At 48.0% G+C, this 19126-nt stretch overlaps 1 long non-coding RNA gene across 2 annotated transcripts; it reads left to right on the plus strand.

The window, feature by feature from the left end:
* Window positions 1-2914: 2914 nt before the first annotated feature.
* LOC114816027 lies at window positions 2915-13315 on the plus strand. Of its 2 annotated transcripts, none has more exons than XR_003763806.2 (4): window positions 2915-3024; window positions 9522-9619; window positions 10597-10943; window positions 13037-13315. It is a non-coding gene; the product is annotated as an uncharacterized LOC114816027 (long non-coding RNA). The 2 variants fall into 2 exon arrangements; XR_003763804.2 differs by lacking the exon at window positions 2915-3024 and adding an exon at window positions 7409-7489.
* Window positions 13316-19126: the final 5811 nt, after the last annotated feature.

Genomic DNA, 19126 nt, shown 5'->3' on the forward strand with positions numbered 1-19126 from the left:
CTAATTCATCCTCTGCTGTGCCGCTCTGCATCCTGATGTGGATTATGTGGCCAGTCAATAAGCCCCTTTTAGGCAGTTTCCAATGTCCTTTGCTTTTCACTTTCAGACGATTTTCTGGGCATTCAAAGGTAAAGGAAAAGCGTGCTGAGGCTTTTATGTTTTGGAAGCTCCCGAAGATTTTTCAGCCAGAGAGGAGTCATTTTTCATTCCGTTTTAAGACTTTTGTCCTCTGCTGTCTCATTGAGATGGATTATTTATAAGCAGGGCAAAGCCCTGGCCAGCCGGGGTTTCGTTTCCAAGTTCGGCAGACAGCAGGCGCCACTGTGGCCCCGGTCCCGGCAGGGGCACGATCATATCATGGACCCAGGCCCTGGCACGACCAGACTTGGCTCTGTGTTGGTGGCATCTATTGGCCCACAGCGATGCCCATGCCTGGGGGTGGCTCTGTGTGAGGGCAGGGGGCAGGGTCAGACCCCTCAAGGTGGCGTGTCCGGAGGCTCGGAGAATGTCAAAATGGCCTCTCATTTGGCAAGGGCTTCTCCCGGCTCCCAGCCTTACAGTCATTTGTGTAATCCCTCCTGAGTTCCTGTCACTTCGAGGTCAGGGTTCGGCTGCACTTTCCTCAGCCTTTGTCTTTCTCCTGAAGTGTTAGGTCAGACCTTTGCCACCCCCACTCATGCCTCCATGGAGGCCCCTGGAACCTCCAGGGGCTCTGACTGCAAGCTCGGAAATGAGGAGCAGATGGGGAGGGGAGCAGGCAGAACACGTGGGACTCAGGTGGGCCAGGGGCATGGATGCGTGAGGGTGCGGTGCGGGGTAAGGGCCTTGTACAGGGCTGTGCACACAGTGAGTGCTCACTCAATCATCCAGTGATTGATTTCGGGGAGGAGGTGAGCGGACAGGGTTAGGGGAGCTGTGTGGGAGCACAATTCTTTGCTCCGCTGGCCTCCCCTCTGCACCCCCTGCTCCTCGCTCTGACCCTGGGCTGACCCTCGACTGTTCCCAAATCCAATCCAGATCTTCAACTCCCTGCACCCTCTGGCCCTACCTGCCCTTTGCTTCTCTGAGCCCTCCCTCTCGCCCCGCCTCAATCTTGCTTGGTGCTCCCTCTCATCCAGATGCAGTTTTGCTTAGCACTCTCTCCCTCACTGTGTTTATTTTGCCTGTTCTTTATTTAGCTATTTATTTATATTAATGTCTGTCTCCCCCTCTAGACTGTGAGCTCATTGTGGGCAGTCAATATGTCTGTTGTTGTAATAATAACAGTAATAATAATAATAATGGCATTTGTTAAGCTCTTACTATGTGCCAGGCACTGTTCTAAGCACTGGGGTAGATACAAGATAGTCAGGTTGGACACACCCCCTGTCCCACAAAGGGCTCACAGTCTTAATCCCAACGGTACAGATGAGGTAACTGAAGCACAGAGAAGTGAAGTGACTTGCCCAGGATCACACAGCAGATAGGTGGCAGAGTCGGGATTTATTAGGTGCTTACTATGTGTCGGGCACTGTTCTAAGCGCTGGGGCCGATACAAGATAATTGGGTTGAACACGGTCCCTGTCCCACAGAGGGCTCACAGTCTTAATCCCCATTTTACAGACGAGGTAATTGAGGCACAGAGAAGTTAAGTGATTTGCCCAAGGTCACCCAGCAGGCAGATGGTGGAGCTGAGATTAGAACTCATGACCTCTGACTCCTGGGCCTGTGCTCTATGCATGCTGCTTCTCTGTATTTGCCCAAGTGCTTAGTACAGTGCTTTGCACATAATAATTGTTCAATAAATACAACTGAATGAATGAATGGATTTAAATAGTTCAGCATTTTGTAGGATCCAGTTGATTCTGTGCCAACACTAGCCCTGAGAAAAGGGAAGAAAGTCTCTTCCCTGTTTCCTGTAGGAATTTACAAGTTCCCTGGTGGGAAAGAAGTAGAAAAGAGAGCCAAATGGTACGACTGAACTGGTTTAGTCACTGCCTGTGAAATTACAGACTCTGAAAGAAAAGCAATGCAGGATTTGAATGCTTAGCCAAATCTCCCTCTCGAGTTGCCTGGTGGGAGGGAGCTTGAGAGGATCTCCAGGGTGACTGCCAGCCACTGTTCTCGTTCTCTGGCCCGTGCTCTCCGGGCCACGGTCAGTGCTCTCTGCTCCATGTCCAGTGCTCTTGTGGCTTTGGCCGCTACTCTTCAGGCCATGGGTAGTGATCTTTTTCCCCTGGTTAGTGCTTTCCAGGTCTGTTCATTGCTCATTTACCCCTGGACACTGCTCTCCAGCCCCTGGAAGCACTCTCTGCTCAGGGGCCAGTGTTCTCTGGCTCACGGTCAGTGCTGTCTGACTCCTGTCCAGTGTTCTCCAGCCCTTGACCTGGGACACCACGGCAGCTCCATCACAGACACCAGGCTCAGTGCCGCCGGTCTGAGTGGCAGATTAAGCGTCCATTGATTTTAACCGGGCAGTCTGAGGGGACGGGGGCTTGGTGTCAGTGTTTTCCACAGACAGAAGTAAGGAAAAAAATTCAAATTAGCCTCGGGTGCCGCGCCGTCGCCATCGGAGCCTGAATGCTAAACAGGCTGCTCACAGTCCAATCTGCTCAGGCCCTGGCTAATGATTATTCTCCATAGAAACCCTACTGGAGCTGCTTAGTATTCGCCACGCAGGGCCTTGCATCTCTCCTGTATTTATATAAGATTAAGTAGTCCTGTTAGGTCCTTACCTCTCTGATTGGAGCTTATTTTAACCTCAATTAAGCCATCAGCCCAGCTTTCGGAAAGCGGAGCAATAGCTTTCCCATTATGATGCTCTCCACCTTTTGTATGAAGATGATGAATATGATTGGTTGCTTGGGGGATTACCCTGTGGCAGGTAACCAATGAGAGAAGTCGGGGAGGATAAATGGTGCCAGACGCCCAGAGGTGCTGTGGCACGATGTAATTATTGTTCCAGACAGCTGAAAGCAGCAGGGTTCCTGGTATCCCCGCTCAGTTGCAGTCTGCCATGATTGCTGGCATAGAAAGCTGCTGATTGTAAGTAAACATTAATTATGCCCTGCCACCAAACTGCTGAGGTTGCACCTCCTCGACTTCGTGGAACTCCGGCCCTCTACCTGGATTTGTTTTTTTCCTTCCCAGTGTTGAATGATTTTTCGAACTGGGAGTACTCTGAGCCTCTCAGGCCCAGATTTTGATTTGTTTTTACCAAAGGGGTATTTCTTCAGTGCAGGAGAGTGAGCCTCTCTCCCACTGGGCAGGAGACAGGGAAAGCTGTACCAGTGCTGTTCTCTCTGTCTCCGTCTTGTGTTCTAGCTGGGGAGCCTGCTGGTAGCCTATGGTTGATGCGCGTCAGTTACTCTTTGATGAAGCAGAAAAATGTTTTCATACTGGTTCCCACATTCCCCAGGTGAGGTTACTTTATAATCTGAGCAGGAGGAGTTGCACAGGCACACACATACACACACACTCAGCACTGTCTTCTCCTAAAGTGCAGGGATGTGAAATTACACCCATGCATGCAAGGGATAGGGATGGAGTGCCCTGGTGGCAGAGAGCCAAAGTTTCTCTCAGAACTTGGGTGAATTACTTAACTTCTCTTTGCCTCAGTTCATTAATTAATTCATTCAATAGCATTTATTGAGCACTTACTGAGTGCAGAGCAATGAACTAAGCACTTGGAAGAGTACAATGCAACAATAAACAGACACATTCCTTGCCCACAACGAGCTTACAGTTTGCAAAATGAGGATAAAATAACTGTTTTCCCTTCCTCTTAGATTATGAGCCCCATGTGGGACAGAGACTATGTCTGACCTGATTACCTCATTTCTACTCTGGTGCTTAGCAGAGTGCTTGTCACACAGTAAGCACAACAAATATTATTATTATTATTATTACTATTGCTATTATTATTATACTGGGCAGCTCATTTCTAACATTACACTGCCTTATAGTGAAAAAGACTCCTTTCCAGTACTTCTTTACAGTCGGACAACTAGCCAGTCGAAAGGCAGGTATTTCTAAAGGTCACAGTGTTACAATATTGTCAATAATAATAATGTTAGTATTTGTTAAGCGCTTACTATGTGCAGAGAACTGTTCTAAGCCCTGGGGTAGATACAGGGTAATCAGGTTGTCCCACGTGAGGCTCACAGTCTTAATCCGGGAACTGAGGCCCAGAGAAGTAAAGTGACTTGCCCACAGTCACACAGCTGACAAGTGGCAGAGTCGGGATTTGAACCCATGACCTCTGACTCCCAAGCCCGGGCTCTTTCCACTGAGCCATGCTATCTACTGTAATTCACAGTCCCTGCAGTTCTGATACCTTGTTCTTTTATGGGCAAATGTGGCCCAACTCAGTTATTGTGAGATTGACTGCAGAGGGGAATAAAAGGCTGCACAAAAAAATGAACTCATAGCTTGGAATTGTATTCCTTTAACCACCTTCTCCATAAATCTCCCTACATTGCTCTTTAAAGACTAATTTGGATTAACGCAGGAAGTTTCAGAATCGGGAACTGATGAAACTCAGTATAATAATTATAACATTCATTAAGTGTTTAATATGTGCTAAGCACGGGGGTAGATACAAGGTTATGGGATTGGACACAGTCCCTGTTCTATACAGAATCTATCTTACCTCATTTTACAGATGAGGAAACTGAGGCCCAGAGAGGTCAAGTGAGTTGCTTAAAATCACACAGTAGGTCACTGCTAGAGGTAGGATTCAAACCTAGGTCTCCTGACTTCCAGTTTAATGCGCTTCCTACCAGGCCTCACTGCTACTGTTAATATTGAGACATCACAACCTTATTTTGAATATGTGGAGGTGTGTTTCCTCCAGGGGTCTAATGGAATTGGAGCAGCACTGGCAAAAGAATAAATGGCACCGGCTCTAAAAGAATCCCATGAATATATTCAGGGACCAAGTCTTCTATTTGCATTATGTGGCCCCAGGAACCTAGCACAAAGTTCTGCAAAAAAGGCATTCAATAAATATCAGTGATAGTAATGACCATTGTTGCCATATCCTATTGTAACCCAAGACAAGACACAAAGATAAGCTACTGGGCCATATTTTTCTCTTGTCAGTTTATGGTGCTGAAATGAACTGGAAAGATGGAGTAAGTGAACCAAGAGCAGTTTAACAGGTGATGATAGTGGTATTGCAAGGGCTTACTACATGCCAAACATTGTACTAAGCACTGGAGTAGATAGAAGATAATCAGATCTGACCTGCCCCACATGGGACTCATTGTTAATTAGGTAGGAGGAATAACAGGCATTTAATACCCATTTCACAAATGGGGAAACTGAGGCTCAGAGAAATTGTGACACTGTGCCCTATGAGTTGGCAACAGCTTGGAAAGAGCCAGATAACCACCAAGCCAATCAATTAATCAATTAATCAATCACTTAGTAGAGTTTACCGAGAACCTACTGTATGCTGAGCACTGAGATAAATCTTGTGTTCACATCAGTGGGTTTAAATCAGAGTTGTTTTCCTCCTCCTGAGGAGAAATCTTCTCATAGAGGAAAGGGGACTCAAACATCCTTCAGGAGCTTTTCCTGTGGAAAAGCATTCATCCTTCCTGCCATGGCTACTGTGGCCAGGTCCGGTGCAGGCATCTCATATCCTAGTGGCCACCCGGGTTGTTCTCTTGGACTTGGCTTCAGAGCATCATGAGACTCATTTCTGTTGGTGATGACATCTCTGCCAGAGCCAAGGCATCCAGAGGTAACCAAAAGGCAACCAAACTCCTAACTCTGAACAACTGGGCCTGGGCAGGTAGGGTTTTTCCAGAACATAGTAGTTTCCAAAGCATCCCTAAGTGCCTTGAAAAACTACTGTTGAGAAAGAATAAAGTACCTCTCTTCCCAATAGCACATGGTATGCCTCAGTAGCTACCAAACGAATTCATTATTTTTGAAATCAATCAATCAATTAATGGTATCTACTGAGCTCTTACTGTGAGCAGAACACTGCACTCAGTACTTGGGAGAGGACAGTACAATAAACTAGGTATGATCCCTGCCCTCAAGGAGTTTACAGTCTAGAGTATTTGATACTTTCTACAGAGTCTATAGAAGCCATATGTGCACAATGCTTTTAATAATAATAATAATAATTACAGTGCTTATTAGCACTTACTGTTCCATGTACCGTTCTAAGTGCTGGGATAGATGCAAGTTAATCAGGTTGGACACGGTCCGTATCCCACAAGGGACTCATACTCTCAATCCCCATTTTACAGATAACTGAGGTCCAGAGAAGTAAAGTGATTTACCTAAGGTCACACAGCAGACATGTGGCGGAGCCAGGATTAGAATCTAGGTCTTTCTGACTCTCGGGCCGTGCTTTACCCATTAAGCCACGCTGCTTCTCTATCGCTGCTTTTCTATTGTGATGTTCTTCACTGGTATTGATCTGGTGCCTGGGGCCCCATAAGCCTTCAGTGAACAGGGGCTGGATTGGTGCTGCAACCTTGATGTTAACTTGAGTGAGTCAGTCAGCCAGTCAGCTGTATTTTCTGAGCACTTACTGTGTACAGAGGACTTTACTGAGCTCTTGGGAGAGTACGGTATAACAATAAACAGACATATTCCCTGCCCACAACGATCGTACAGTCTAGAGGGGGAGACAGACATTAATATAAACAAATAAATTACAGATATGTACATAGTGCTGTGTGGCTGGGAGGAGGGAAGAGCAGAGGGAGCAAGTCAGGGTGACACAGATGGGAGTGGGAGAAGAAAGGAGGTCTTAGTCAGGGAGGACCCCTTGGAGGAGATGTACCTTCAATAGGCTTTGAAGTGGGGAAGAAGCAGAGCATAGTGAAAGGGTTTGTGCCACATCTCTTAGCCTTTGAATCTTCCCAGCTACTTTGAACCAAAGAGTTATTTGCCCTTCTTTAGGCACAAGGGTTGATGTAAGGGCCAAGGGTCACCTGGTCACAATGGGGAGGCAGGGCAAGATCTGGGCCCTGTTTGCCCGTGTGCCATGCATAGCCCTGATCGGATCAGCCTGTAGCTGTCTGCCCTGAGCCAGGAGGTTGTGCACTTCAATTCCAAAGATGCAGAGTCGATAGGAAATCGGCCCTAGGCTCCGAGGTAGGGATGGGCATTGACTGAATGATGGGGATGCACAAGGGCATCCTGAAGGACGGGACCACAGGCAGAGGAAAAAGCCATTTTTCTAACTTGGGTCAGAGGTGTAAGAATAGCAAGACAACACCCAATCCACCGAACAAAGCCCACCAGGAAACTGTAACCTATCTCCGGGGCAGGAAGCCCGACTGCAGATAAGGCAGCTCAGCCTAAACCTCGGACCCTGAGCAAGGGCGTATTTCATTCATTGTGACATTAACCTCGCTGGCCAAGATGGAGGAGGGAGGAAGGATACGACTTCCCAAGGCAGCCAGACTGTTTCCTCACTCAGGCGGCAGAGCGACACTGGAGATCAAAGAGCATTCCGGAAATCATCCTGCAAACTGCCCAGGTATGATAAAGAGAAGGAAAACAAGCTACACACCGGTTCCGTGCCTAATTTCAATGGCTTGCTCTATAGGCGAGAGTGTGAGAGAAAGACAGAACTAGAAAGAGAAAAAGAGAGAAGAGAGAGGATGAGAAAGAAGAGATTGAACGACTGAAATAACTGGCTTGTAAGAGATCTTAGTCATTGCATAAGGAGAGACAAAGGTGGAATTATTATTCTTCCAAAATCTACAGTGAAAATGCAAAAGTCACAGAGTTGTAGTTAGGAAGGAGATGTATTTACACAGACCCAACCTGGGTGTTAAATCTGATTGCCCACAGATCAGTTAGTGACTTGTCATAAAGGGCTCTGAGGTGTTGAAACGCTTAATGTGGGGCATACTTCAGGTCCCGGCCTCTCTCTTCAGAACAAAGACCTGATACAATTCAGCTCACAGACCTGCAGCCTAGGCCATTTGCTAGGCCATTTGCATAACCAGGTTATCTTCTGCTCAGGTTCTCTGACACACCAAGGTTATTTCACTGGAGGTTGTGACTGAACACTATTTCTATTAACATTTCAGAAACCATGAGGCTTCGCAAACTCAGAGCTCTTACACACTTCACACACCCACCTAGAGCTTCATACACTCACACACATATGTACATACACAATTCTATGAGGGATCAGAGGAAGACTAAATCATGTCGACACTGTTCCTAAAGCTTCCATGAAAGCTGAGGTTCACAGGAAAGAGGAGAGTGCCTTGGGACTGGGAAAATGGAGAACTTGAAGATGGGACCTGATTCTAGGTGGAGGGAGAGACTGTAAGCAGGGACTGTGTTGCTTACTTGTTTTGTACTTCCCTAGTGCTTAGTACAGTGCTTTGTATCCAGGGGGTGCTCAATAAACCTCCTCCTCCTCCTACTGCTAGGCAAAAAGAAAATTAAACTCAATTAACTTCACAGGTAGCAGTAAGTGTAATTAGAGGGTTGTAGAGTCCACTAACTCCCCTAGACTGTAAGCTTCTCATGGGCTTTATTTTGTACTTCCCAAGCACACAGTACATTACATTACACCCAGTGGGTCTCATCAAATGCTATTACTAGTAACACGAGAAGCAGCGTGGCTTAGTGGAAAGAACAAGGGCTTGGGCGTCAGAGATCGTGGGTTCTAATCCTGGCCCCGCCACTTGTCAGCTGTGTGACCTTGGGCAAGTCACTTAACTTCTCTGTGCCTCAGTTACCTCATCTGTAAAATGGGGGTGAAGACTGTGAGCTCCACTTGGGACAACCTGATTACCTTGTATGTACCCCAGTGCTTAGAACAGTGTTTGACACATAGTAAGCATTTAACAAATACCAACATTACTATTATTATTACTAGTACTGCTTCTGCTGCTGCTACTCCTCATCCTGCTGCTGCTACTACTGCCACATGGATCTGGACCTTCACAGAAAATATAGTTCTTTCTGTTCTCCCACCATCTTCCCCAAATGTCCTCCTAGCTAACTTGGGGCAATGGGGAAAACCTCCACATTCCACTGCTCTAGTGAATGGCAAAGGCTTGGCCAGAAACCCGGCAGACTGGCAGTATGAGGGGGAACCTTGCCACCAGCATCGCCAGAAAGCAGGTGTATATCAGGTTGATCCTCAGACCAATTAGGAGACAAGCCAGAGGGCTTAATCTCACGGACTCTATAAAGTGTCCCCCCAGACTCAGTCTCCTTTCAATCTTTCCTTGATGAATTATCCCCCGAAAAGTTGCTGTAGCAAAATCCCTTAAAATTATTGGCTTGATGAGACTGATACTATTAAGACCAGCTGGATTGGGCTAAAGGATATTCAACCAGCACTTAGATCGGTCCTGGACAGGCAGGCCAGAGAGCACAAAGTGAACACACAGTCCTGGGTAGCATATTCCTCTCGAGAGTGGGGAACTTTGTAGAAATGGTCCAGGGAGAAGGGTGTCTTTTTGAGTTGGTTGAGAACTGACACGTGGACTATTTTCTCCTGAAGTCCCTTCCAGCCTGATGATTCTGCTTCCCCACCACAGAGGGCAGCGCCGTATTACGTTCCACCCCAGAGGTCCATCTGGAAGTACCCTGACTCACAGCTTCATGGAACAGTCCCTTCCCCTCCTGCAGGGACCTGGTAATGATAGGAGGAGGAGTGAGTGTTTGAGCTAAACACAGGGGAGTGGGTGTGTGTGATGCCTGCACGCATGTGTTCATGTGCATGCATGGGGTTGTGGAAGAGAAGGACCCTGGGGCAGCAGTCCAGCTGTTCCTGCAGCTAGCTCTTCCCTTGGCCAGGAGAACCCTGACCAGTGCCCCCGCCTCCCCGGACTCCACTTGGCCGTCTCGGCTGCTATGCTTTTCTGGAGCCACACAAGAACTGGCCCTGCTAGATGAGCATAAACAGGGAAGCCTGAAGCACTTAAGTGCCTGGAAACCTCTGGGCTCCCTGCAAAATAGAGAGCTGCTGCAGAATGGGCGTTTGCGAACAGGGGCCTGAGCGCTGTCCGGAGGCCGGCTCCCTTTGGGAACTGTCTCAGCATCGGCCTCCAGGCTTCCCTAGCTCCAGAGGACAGGGTCCCCATCTCCTCCTCCCCGCAACCCTGTCACAGCTGCTTGTGCAGCCGCATCCCCATAGGGTTTCCCTTGAATCTTGTGGCTCATCATCCCAGGGCCCTCTCAGCCATGCTTCAAACAATGTCCCGGGTGTGGTTACCGCCGATAGGAGGCAGGAAGCTCAGTGTTGTTCAGCTGCAAGTGAGGCCTCCACCCCCCTTTCTCCTATCAACAGGTTCCAGCCAAGATGGTTAACTGCGATGACTAGAGGTCCAGGAACAGCCAGATGGCAAAGGCCAAGAGGAATGGTCTGGGCCCGAGTCAGGCCTGAGCTGGGGGCAGGGGCTAGCCTGCTGCTTTCCTCCTCACAATCCAGATCCCTCGAGATGTCTGGAGAGCTCCAGAAATGACTCCAAATAGTTTAATGTGGGCTTCTCTAGGCAGGGAGGCAGGCATGGTGGGATGGGGATAGCTGGGGTGCTAGGCTGGGGAATGCTCATATCTCGTTTAATCTCTTCCACTTTATTTTGTCTTCCCTGCATGTGTTCACCCTCCAAGTTTGTGGATGGCCCAGCATTAGGACTGATTTCACAAGAGGCATCCAAACAGTGACTCTGAAGTGGGGCGGACCAGAACAGAAACCTGGAAAAGCTGTGGCCCATTGGACCTGTCTACTGGCCACCTTCACAGGTCTCCAGGCAAGTGGGAGAATTTACTTCTTGTCTTCCATTTGGCTAGTCGGTTCACTGCCAAGGAGCCTGGGCTTAATACCTTGTCACTCAGCCAGATCAATAACAGGACCCACTACACTACACATGCTCCTCCCAAAATGGCCCTGTAAAACCCAGTCCTGGTGGGAGAAAGCTGGCTTCGGTGATCCAGGATGATCGACTAACTGGACCGAGGTTAGTTTTCCTACTTTTTGGATTAATCAATTCATGGTATGTATTGAGCACTTATGTGGGCAGAGCACACAATTCCTACCCTCAAAGGTTTTATAATCTAGTGGGGAAAGGCATACGATAAAATTAATTACAGATGGGGGAAGCAATAAAGTACAAGCATAAATCCGTAAATGCCACGGTGGGGAGAAGGGAGAAGTGAGTACCAAAACCTTTTGGATGCTTGTAACTAGCCTCCACTCTAAGTAGTGAGCATTCTATGCTCCCCACATCCTGTCCAGGATGTTCTTTGAATCTACAGGCAGGGAAGTGGACTGCAGGAGAGTTGAACATCAAGACTGTGCAAGCTGCAGGGATCAGGGGTAGGGTCTGGCTAGGCAGTTAAGGAGTGAAGGCAAAAGAAGCCTGGCTCCATTTTCCTCTTCATTTTCACTCCCCACCCCTGCCCCCACCCAGCTTTTATTTTCTCTTGCTTGTGAGCAGAATTCTGAAATCAAAACAAGGTAGTCAGCTAACAGGCTTTGATTTTTCTTCCAAGGTTTCAGCGAGCCAAGGGGCATTAAAAATGTTTCATTTGTTTTCATCAAAATAGTGACTAGGAAAATGCGGGGTGGGGATGACCAGGCTGTGAGGCTGGAAAGTCAGCAATTAGAATACCTTAAATTAATATGTTGTTTTTGCTTTTCCTCAAAGTATCTCTCTGAGATACACAGAGACAGATCATATTATCCCTATTTTACAAATGAAGAAACTGGGACCCAGGTGACAAGCAAGATAGTGGCAAAGCTGAGACACCTTGATTCCTAGCTCTATGTCCTTTCCCTTAGGCTACACTAGAGGACAAGGTTTGAGTGAAAATTCCAAGTCTGGAGTGGGAGGCAGGGTTTGGGACACAGGGCAGCGGTGGGGGTTTTGTGGAGAGACTGTGGAGGCAAAGCAGGAGGGGAGCTTTAATGGTGACACTGGGATAGGGGATTAGAAGGGTCAAGGGTCATCAGGAGGATACAAGAGAGACCTGAAGGGTCACTGAAGGCAGAGAAGGCCAATCAGGTACCGAATTGGGGGCAGGAGGTAGGAAGGGCCGGGAATTAGAGGACTCTCCAGTTCCAATGTGCCCCCAGCTGTTAGCAGGAGGGGCACTTGCTGAGCAGAAAAGCCTTTCAACAAAGTCCCCCCAGGCCCTCTGCCCAGCTGCTTCCCCCTGGATAGCAGAAACACCAGGGCTAATGGGGAAGGAACACAAAGCACCTCGAAGGAAATCAAATGCATTCGGCTCCCACAGGTTCCTGGCACAGAGGCTTGAGGGGAGGAAGCTTCCCAGTGTGTGTGTAGGGGGGGTGAGGGCGGGAAGCTCTGCCAGGGTGTTGCTGTGGAGATTCACCAAGGGGTGCCGCAGCCTCTAGGCTGGCTGACTGCACAAAGCTTCCCAGACAGCAGCTGCTACAGGGCTCAGTCCGGGAACTGCAGAGTCATGGGGGAGCAGGCACAGAGTGGCAGGGCAGGACTGCCAACAAGCTGCCTGTGGGGGCCAAAACGGGGGTGTGCCCAGCCAGCAGGTGCTGAGCGGAGTCCTAAGGAGATGAGTGGAGAACAGTCCCCTTGTCCTGAGGTCATTTTGGGATTGATCCGGGCCAATTTTTCCAATGGGGAAGGGATGTGTGTGTGTTTGTGTGTGCGTGTGTAAGTGCGCGCACACAGGTTTGGGTACCAAGAGGACAATCCACCAAATCTCCAGGCCAGCGTGCCAGCGACTCTTCATACGAACAGGACGTGGGATGTCATGAGGGAAAATAAGCCACACTGAATTAGTCATAAGGGTAATGAGATTGCTGCAGTGGAACTTGGCAAGAAAGACATTGCCTCCAGCTCTTCCCAAGATCACCACACGCAGATCCTGGGAGAAAGACACTTGCTCAGTCAGCTGTAGGCATGGAAAAAACACCTCCAGTTTCCCCGGCCCCCGGCGGGGTCTGGGAGCCATTTAGTGGGTGGGCAGGGCTGTCAGATTCTGATTGTGATCTAGAATCGCTGGCACTGCCACAAATGGTTCAATTTCTTCTTTTTTCTTGTTTCCTTTTAACCTCATGTCATTCAAGAAGTGACGCCAAACCCTTTCCCGTCTCCGAAAAACCTCAGAGAAATTACTTCCAGCCTAGTGAAGTCCTGTGGAAGCCAAGAGCCAACGCCCTAGCTCTCTGTGAGGAAAGTAAAATGTGGGGGGAGTGAATAAGGGGTAAGAAAGAGGGAGGCAGGAGGAGGAGGACTCCTACTCTCCCTCCTTTTTCCCCTCCTCTCCATCCACCATCTCTTCTATTATGTCCTGAATAATGGGCCCTCACTCTCTGAGTGGTACCTAGTAAATCCAACTTTCATCTTTCAATCCTCCCTGCTTGCCCTCACGTACAGCTCAAAAGGGGAGAAGGAGGCAGGGTGAACCCTTATCGGACATGGTAAGAGCCTGGGTCTGTGAGGAGCCAGGAGGATTGGCGGTTTATGCCAAGCTGTATGGTTCCCTCTTCCACTTGGGTCCCAAGATGGGTCCTTAAGGGAGACCTTGGGAGAGTTGAACAGCAGCAAGCTGGGATTGTAGCCAGCAGTTGGCTTTGTCTGGGGGAGGCAGCATGCTGCTCTCTCCTGTTTTCTCTCCTTCGCCTAGGAGACGGAAGCCAGGTAAAGAGGCAGGTTCTTCTCACCCCCTGCCTCTCACATCCTCCCCCTCCTCTGCCCTTCCTGCCCAGTGCCCCCCTTCTCATCTCCCACTCTGACCCCAGGAAGAGCAGCTGTCCTGCAGAACGGCATCCTGGCCAGCAGAGCCTCTGCATCCGGGCTTCCCCTTCCCCAGCCCCCAGGCAGAGCTCCTTGCTGCTGATCCCTCCTTCGGCAGACGGGCCCCAGCCTGGCCCGTGCTGAGGGGATTGCCTGCCAGCTGCCAGACCTCCTACTCTGGTCTCAGCCTGGGGCCCTGCGCTCTACTCACCAGATGTCAGGTGTTTGGATTAGAGGATCTGGGCAGCACTGGTGGGGGAAACAGAGGGAGAAGAGGGAAAGGGGACACCAAGTTTGGAAGCACAGGATTTGGTGTGGGAGGAGGAGTTCTGGGGATGTGAGACCACCCTGAGGCCTGGGTCTGTGTTCCCTCCCTCTGGTTCCTATGGGCAAGAAGCACTGAACAAAAGGAGAGGGGGTTTTTTTTTTAAAGAAAAATGAGTTCCATTTTCCTTCCCACGCAGCCCTCACTCTTTAAGACCAGCATTCCCCAGAGCCGCGTGAAGCTTGATTCACGGTATGATCCGAGGAGATGGGGCATAACAGACTGCAGGAGTTGGCCTCTGGGTGACCTGGGTAAAGCTGGATCCCCTCACCTTGCCTCTGACTGATCCTCCAGCTGGGTGGTTTTCACTAACCTGCCACCTATTAGGAAGCACTTGGACCACAAGCTGCAGACAGACGCCAAGGTGGCTTGTGCTCTGATTACTGTGGCCTTTTCCAACAGTGTGGCTACATTTCACTTTCAGCTTCTCCAATGCCAGGACCCACCAGTGGCAATGTTGTCAACTACTTAGATCAGTACCTTCAGATTTTGAGCCATCAATTTCAGGAGGCCCATGGGAGAGTCTAGAGGAGGATAGATGCTGCTGAGATGTGCCCTGGACTCGTGGTGTAGTTCACCATATTTTGTCCCATCCTCAATATAAGCCAGGCTTCTACCCTCCTCCTTTCTAGGGTAGTGTCAGTGCCCGCCAATCCAAACTGCATTTTGACAGGGGGCTAAGCATTGATAGAACCTGCACAGTTTAAAGCCTGACCAGGTTCTTTAGGGCCCAAACCACCCTGACTCTCAGGCTTGGAACCACAGCTCATGGAGGCTTCCTGGTGAAGGGCAGGGCACAGCAGTGTGGGGTACTGGAAAGAGCATGGTCTGGGTTGTCAGACTGGGCTTCTAGTCTCAGCTCTGCCTTTGGCCTGCTGCGTGACCTCAGGTAAGTCACTTAACTTTTCCTCACTTGGAAAATGCCCAGACTAATACCTGTCTGTCTCCCTATTTCGTCTACCCAGGTGCTTAGTTCAATGCGTGGCACATAGTAAAAGGTTAGTAAACACCATGGTTATTAGAGGAATATTGTGAGGATTATAAAGATCAGATAATTGTTGTGAGAGGGCTTGGGCCGGGAGAAGCACCATATAAAGTCAAGGTATAAATGATCATTATGTTTATCATTTACTACTATTTTGGAAGTCCAAAGTCCAAAGTGGCAAACCAATGAACAGAGCAAGTGGAGGGTGGGCAGAAGCCTGGGAAGTCCCTGACACTGGGAAGGTTGTGGCAATTTGGCCCTACTTGGAGTGAGAAGCAGCTCCCTTGTAGGTGACACAGCAGATGTGAGCACAGAAGAGAGGTGGAGAAGGGAGAGGGGTTAAAGCCTTATAGAAAGAACACAGCAGGACACCTGGATTCTAATCCCAGATCTGGGTTTGGGAGTCAGAGGACGTGGGTTCTAATCCCAGCTCCTCCACTTGTCTGCTGTGTGACCTTGAGCAAGTCATTAAATTGTCTGTGCTTCAGTTACCTCATCTATAAAATGGGGATTAAGACTGTGAGCCTCACGTGAACAACATGATTACCTTATATCCACCCCAGCACTTGGAACAGTGCTTGGCACATAGTAAGTGCTTAACAAATACCATCGTTATTATTTACCTGAAGGGGCACACAAAACTTCTCTGAGTCTCAGTATCTTCATCTGTAAAATGAGGATAAGATGCCTGTTCTCCCTCCACCGTAGACTGTGTAACCCCTTTTGGGACAGGAACTGTGTTTAATCTACTCATGTTGGATAATCCACTCATATTGTATCTACCCCAGTGCTTGGCATATATTAAGCATTTCACAAATACAACAATTATTATTATTACAAGTGTTCTGAGGGCATAGAACACATAAATTGAGAGCTAACAATGTTTTGGCCTATTTGCTTCTGATGCCAACAGTCTATCTTTCATTCATTCATTCAATAGTATTTATTGAGCGCTTACTATGTGCAGAGCACTGTACTAAGCGCTTGGGATGAACAAGTCAGCAACAGATAGAGACAGTCCCTGCCGTTTGACGGGCTTACAGTCTAATCGGGGGAGACGGACAGACAAGAACAATGGCACTAAACAGCATCAAGGGGAAGAACATCTCGTAAAAACAATGGCAACTAAATAGAATCAAGGCGATGTACAATTCATTAACAAAATAAATAGGGTAACGAAAATATATACAGTTGAGCGGACGCTCTGGAACTTCATGAGCATATTTGACTGCCCTGAAAAGTTCATAAGGGCTCTGAGATGACTTCATGATGGCAAGGATGGCTGAGTCAGAATTGAGGGTGCCGTGTCCTATCCATTTCCCATCACTAGGGAAGTAAAGCAGGGATGCATAGAGGACCTGGTACAGCTTAATTTACTCTATGCAGCTATGATGGAAAATGCAAAAAGAGGACTGTGAGAAAGCAGGTGTTAGATTTTGCTTCTGCACCTCTGGGAAACTCTTCCAACTCAATAGGGTTCGTGGATCATCCAAATTCCAAGATGCAGTCATTCAAGAATTGCTATATACCCTAGAAGCACACATCTGAGAAAACATGCAAATGATTGTAAACCACTTCCCCAAATCAATCAGATGTTCAGGCTGTCAATAAGTATGGAGAAAATTGCGCCAAAGAAGCCAGAAGAGCAACAGATATTTATATTGGCAACTCAGAGCTAAAAATGGTCAGAGAATCTTGTTACCTAGGTTGCACACTGATGAACAATACAATACAACAGACAAGCAGAAAGAAAACTGAATCAAAAAGGTCAGTCCATCCTTGGGAAGACTGCCAGAGTGAGGCAGCATCAGACTCCAGCCTCCAAACTAAATTTAAAGCCTACAGAGCTGTAGTGCTCTCCAACTTTCTCTACAGCTGTGAGTACTGGACTCCACACAAACTCCGTATCAACTACCCCGAGTTTTCCACGGGACTCACTTATAGGCTAATATTGACATTAAATGACAGGGCAGAATCACAAGCAATGAAATTCCAAAACAAAATCTCCTGGCATTGAAGATATGTTCATCTCAACCAACACTACATGCTAGGTGGGATATGTGAGGAGAGTAATTGACAGCAGGATACTTCAACTAATGCTATATGATGAATTGAAACTGGAAAATTTAAAACGAGGAGGACAGAGATGTTTAAAGAAACTGTAATAAAAAATTGCAGACAATGCTACCTTCCAGCTCAAAACCGAGTGTCGGTTGCCAAGTCCAGAATGGCGAACTTCTCTCAAGAAAGGAGAGACTCTTTTTGAGCAGAAGCTTCAGAAGTGTGGAGAGACAAGAAGGAAAAAGTGAAAATAGTTCTAGGTGTCGCAAACAACACATGACAGCGCAAGGAACAGCCTGTTTGTGTGAACAATGCAGTCAGGACTGGGGGTTCTATGTCAGCCCTTTCAGTCACACACCCGTTCATGAATGAATTTTCCTGTCAGTGCCCCAAGTTCTTGGCACTTTGAGTCACTTTAGTAGGTTCTGCCTGGAGCCGGAGGCCAGGTCCCTAAGGAACATGAATGGGCCGCTAAACCTTGTAATAATAATAATAATGATGATATTTGTTAAGTGCTTACTATATGCGAAGCACTGTTCTAAGCACTGGGGTAGATACAAGGTATTCAGGTTATCCCTTATGGGGCTCACAGTCTTAATCCCCATTTTACAGATGAGGTAACTGAGGCACAGAGAAGTTGACTTGCCCAAAGTCACATAGCTGAGCAGAAGCAGAGCCGGGATTAGAACCCACAACCTCTGATTCACAAGCCCGTGCTCTTTCCACTAAGCCTCGCTGCTTCTCATGGACACCAGGGTGGCTGCCTCAGTCATCATAGTGATTTGGAAGAAGCAGCTTGACACAGTGGATAGAGCATGGGCGTGGGAGTCAGAAAGTCATGAATTCTAATTACCGATCTGCCACTTGTCTGCTGTGTGACTTTGGGCAAGTCACTTCACTTCTATGTGCCTCAGTTACCTCCTCTGTAAAATGGGGTTCTGCCCTTATTCTTTCTCTGTTTCTTAAGCATAAGGAGGGGGTTAAGTGGGTTTCACTTAGAACAAGGAAGCTAAAACCAACCAAAGAAGGTGACTAGAAAAGAAATGTAAGGGCAGGTCTCTCCTAGAGAATAATAGTTTTGGTGTTTGTTAAGTGTTTACTATATACCAAGCACTGCACTACGTTAGATACAAGATAATCAGGTTGAACACAATCCCTGTCCCACATGGAGCTCAAAGGTGGGGGGACAGGTATTTAATCCCCATTTTACAGAAAAAAACCTGAAACACAGAGAAGTTAAGTAACTTGCCTAAGGTCACGCAGTAGGAAAGTGGCAGACTAGGATTAGAACCCAAGTCCTCTGACTCTCACGCCTGTGCTCTCTTCACAAGACCAACATGCTGATTCATTTCTGAATCCCAACACAATCTTAGCTTATTTAACCATGATTAGCTAAAGTTCAGAGCTACAGATTGTTTTGTATGAACACCAGGAGCTTTTCCCTGCTACTAGCGATACTAAACCTACCAGTCAATCAATCAAAGGTAGTAACTGACACCTTACTTTCTGCAGAGTACTGTACCAAGTGCCTGGGAGAGTGCCCTACAAAAGTTTGTAGACACCTTCCCTGCCCACAAGAAGCTTACAGTCTAGAGGGAGAGGCAGACATTAAAATAAACCATGGACTGTGCATAAGTGCTATGGGACTGAGGGTGGGGTGAATATCAAGTGCTTAAGGATGCAATCCAAGTACACGGATGACACAGAAGGGAGAGGGAGTAGGGGAAATGAGGGCTTAGTTGGGAAAGGTCTCTTGGAGGAGATGAGATTTTAATGAGGCTTTGAAGGTGGGGAGAGTGATCTTTGCAAGAGGTGGGAGTTTCAGGCCAGAGGGAGGAAGTGGACAAGGTGTTGGCAGTGAGATGGACCCTTGGATCCCTGATCATTCTCTCTATTTGATAAGAAAAACATTACATTCCTTAAAGGTCACCCCGGCGCCCCCCCCCCACCCCCCGAGGGATGGGGTGGCATAACCGGTGGGGTTGGAGGGAGTGAGCTAAAGCACAAGTCAGCTGACTCTCTGGGCTCTCTGGTTTTAGCAGTCGCATA

This window comes from Ornithorhynchus anatinus, chromosome 13 (genome assembly GCF_004115215.2).
Source record: "Ornithorhynchus anatinus isolate Pmale09 chromosome 13, mOrnAna1.pri.v4, whole genome shotgun sequence".
In the NCBI taxonomy this organism is placed as follows: domain Eukaryota; kingdom Metazoa; phylum Chordata; class Mammalia; order Monotremata; family Ornithorhynchidae; genus Ornithorhynchus; species Ornithorhynchus anatinus.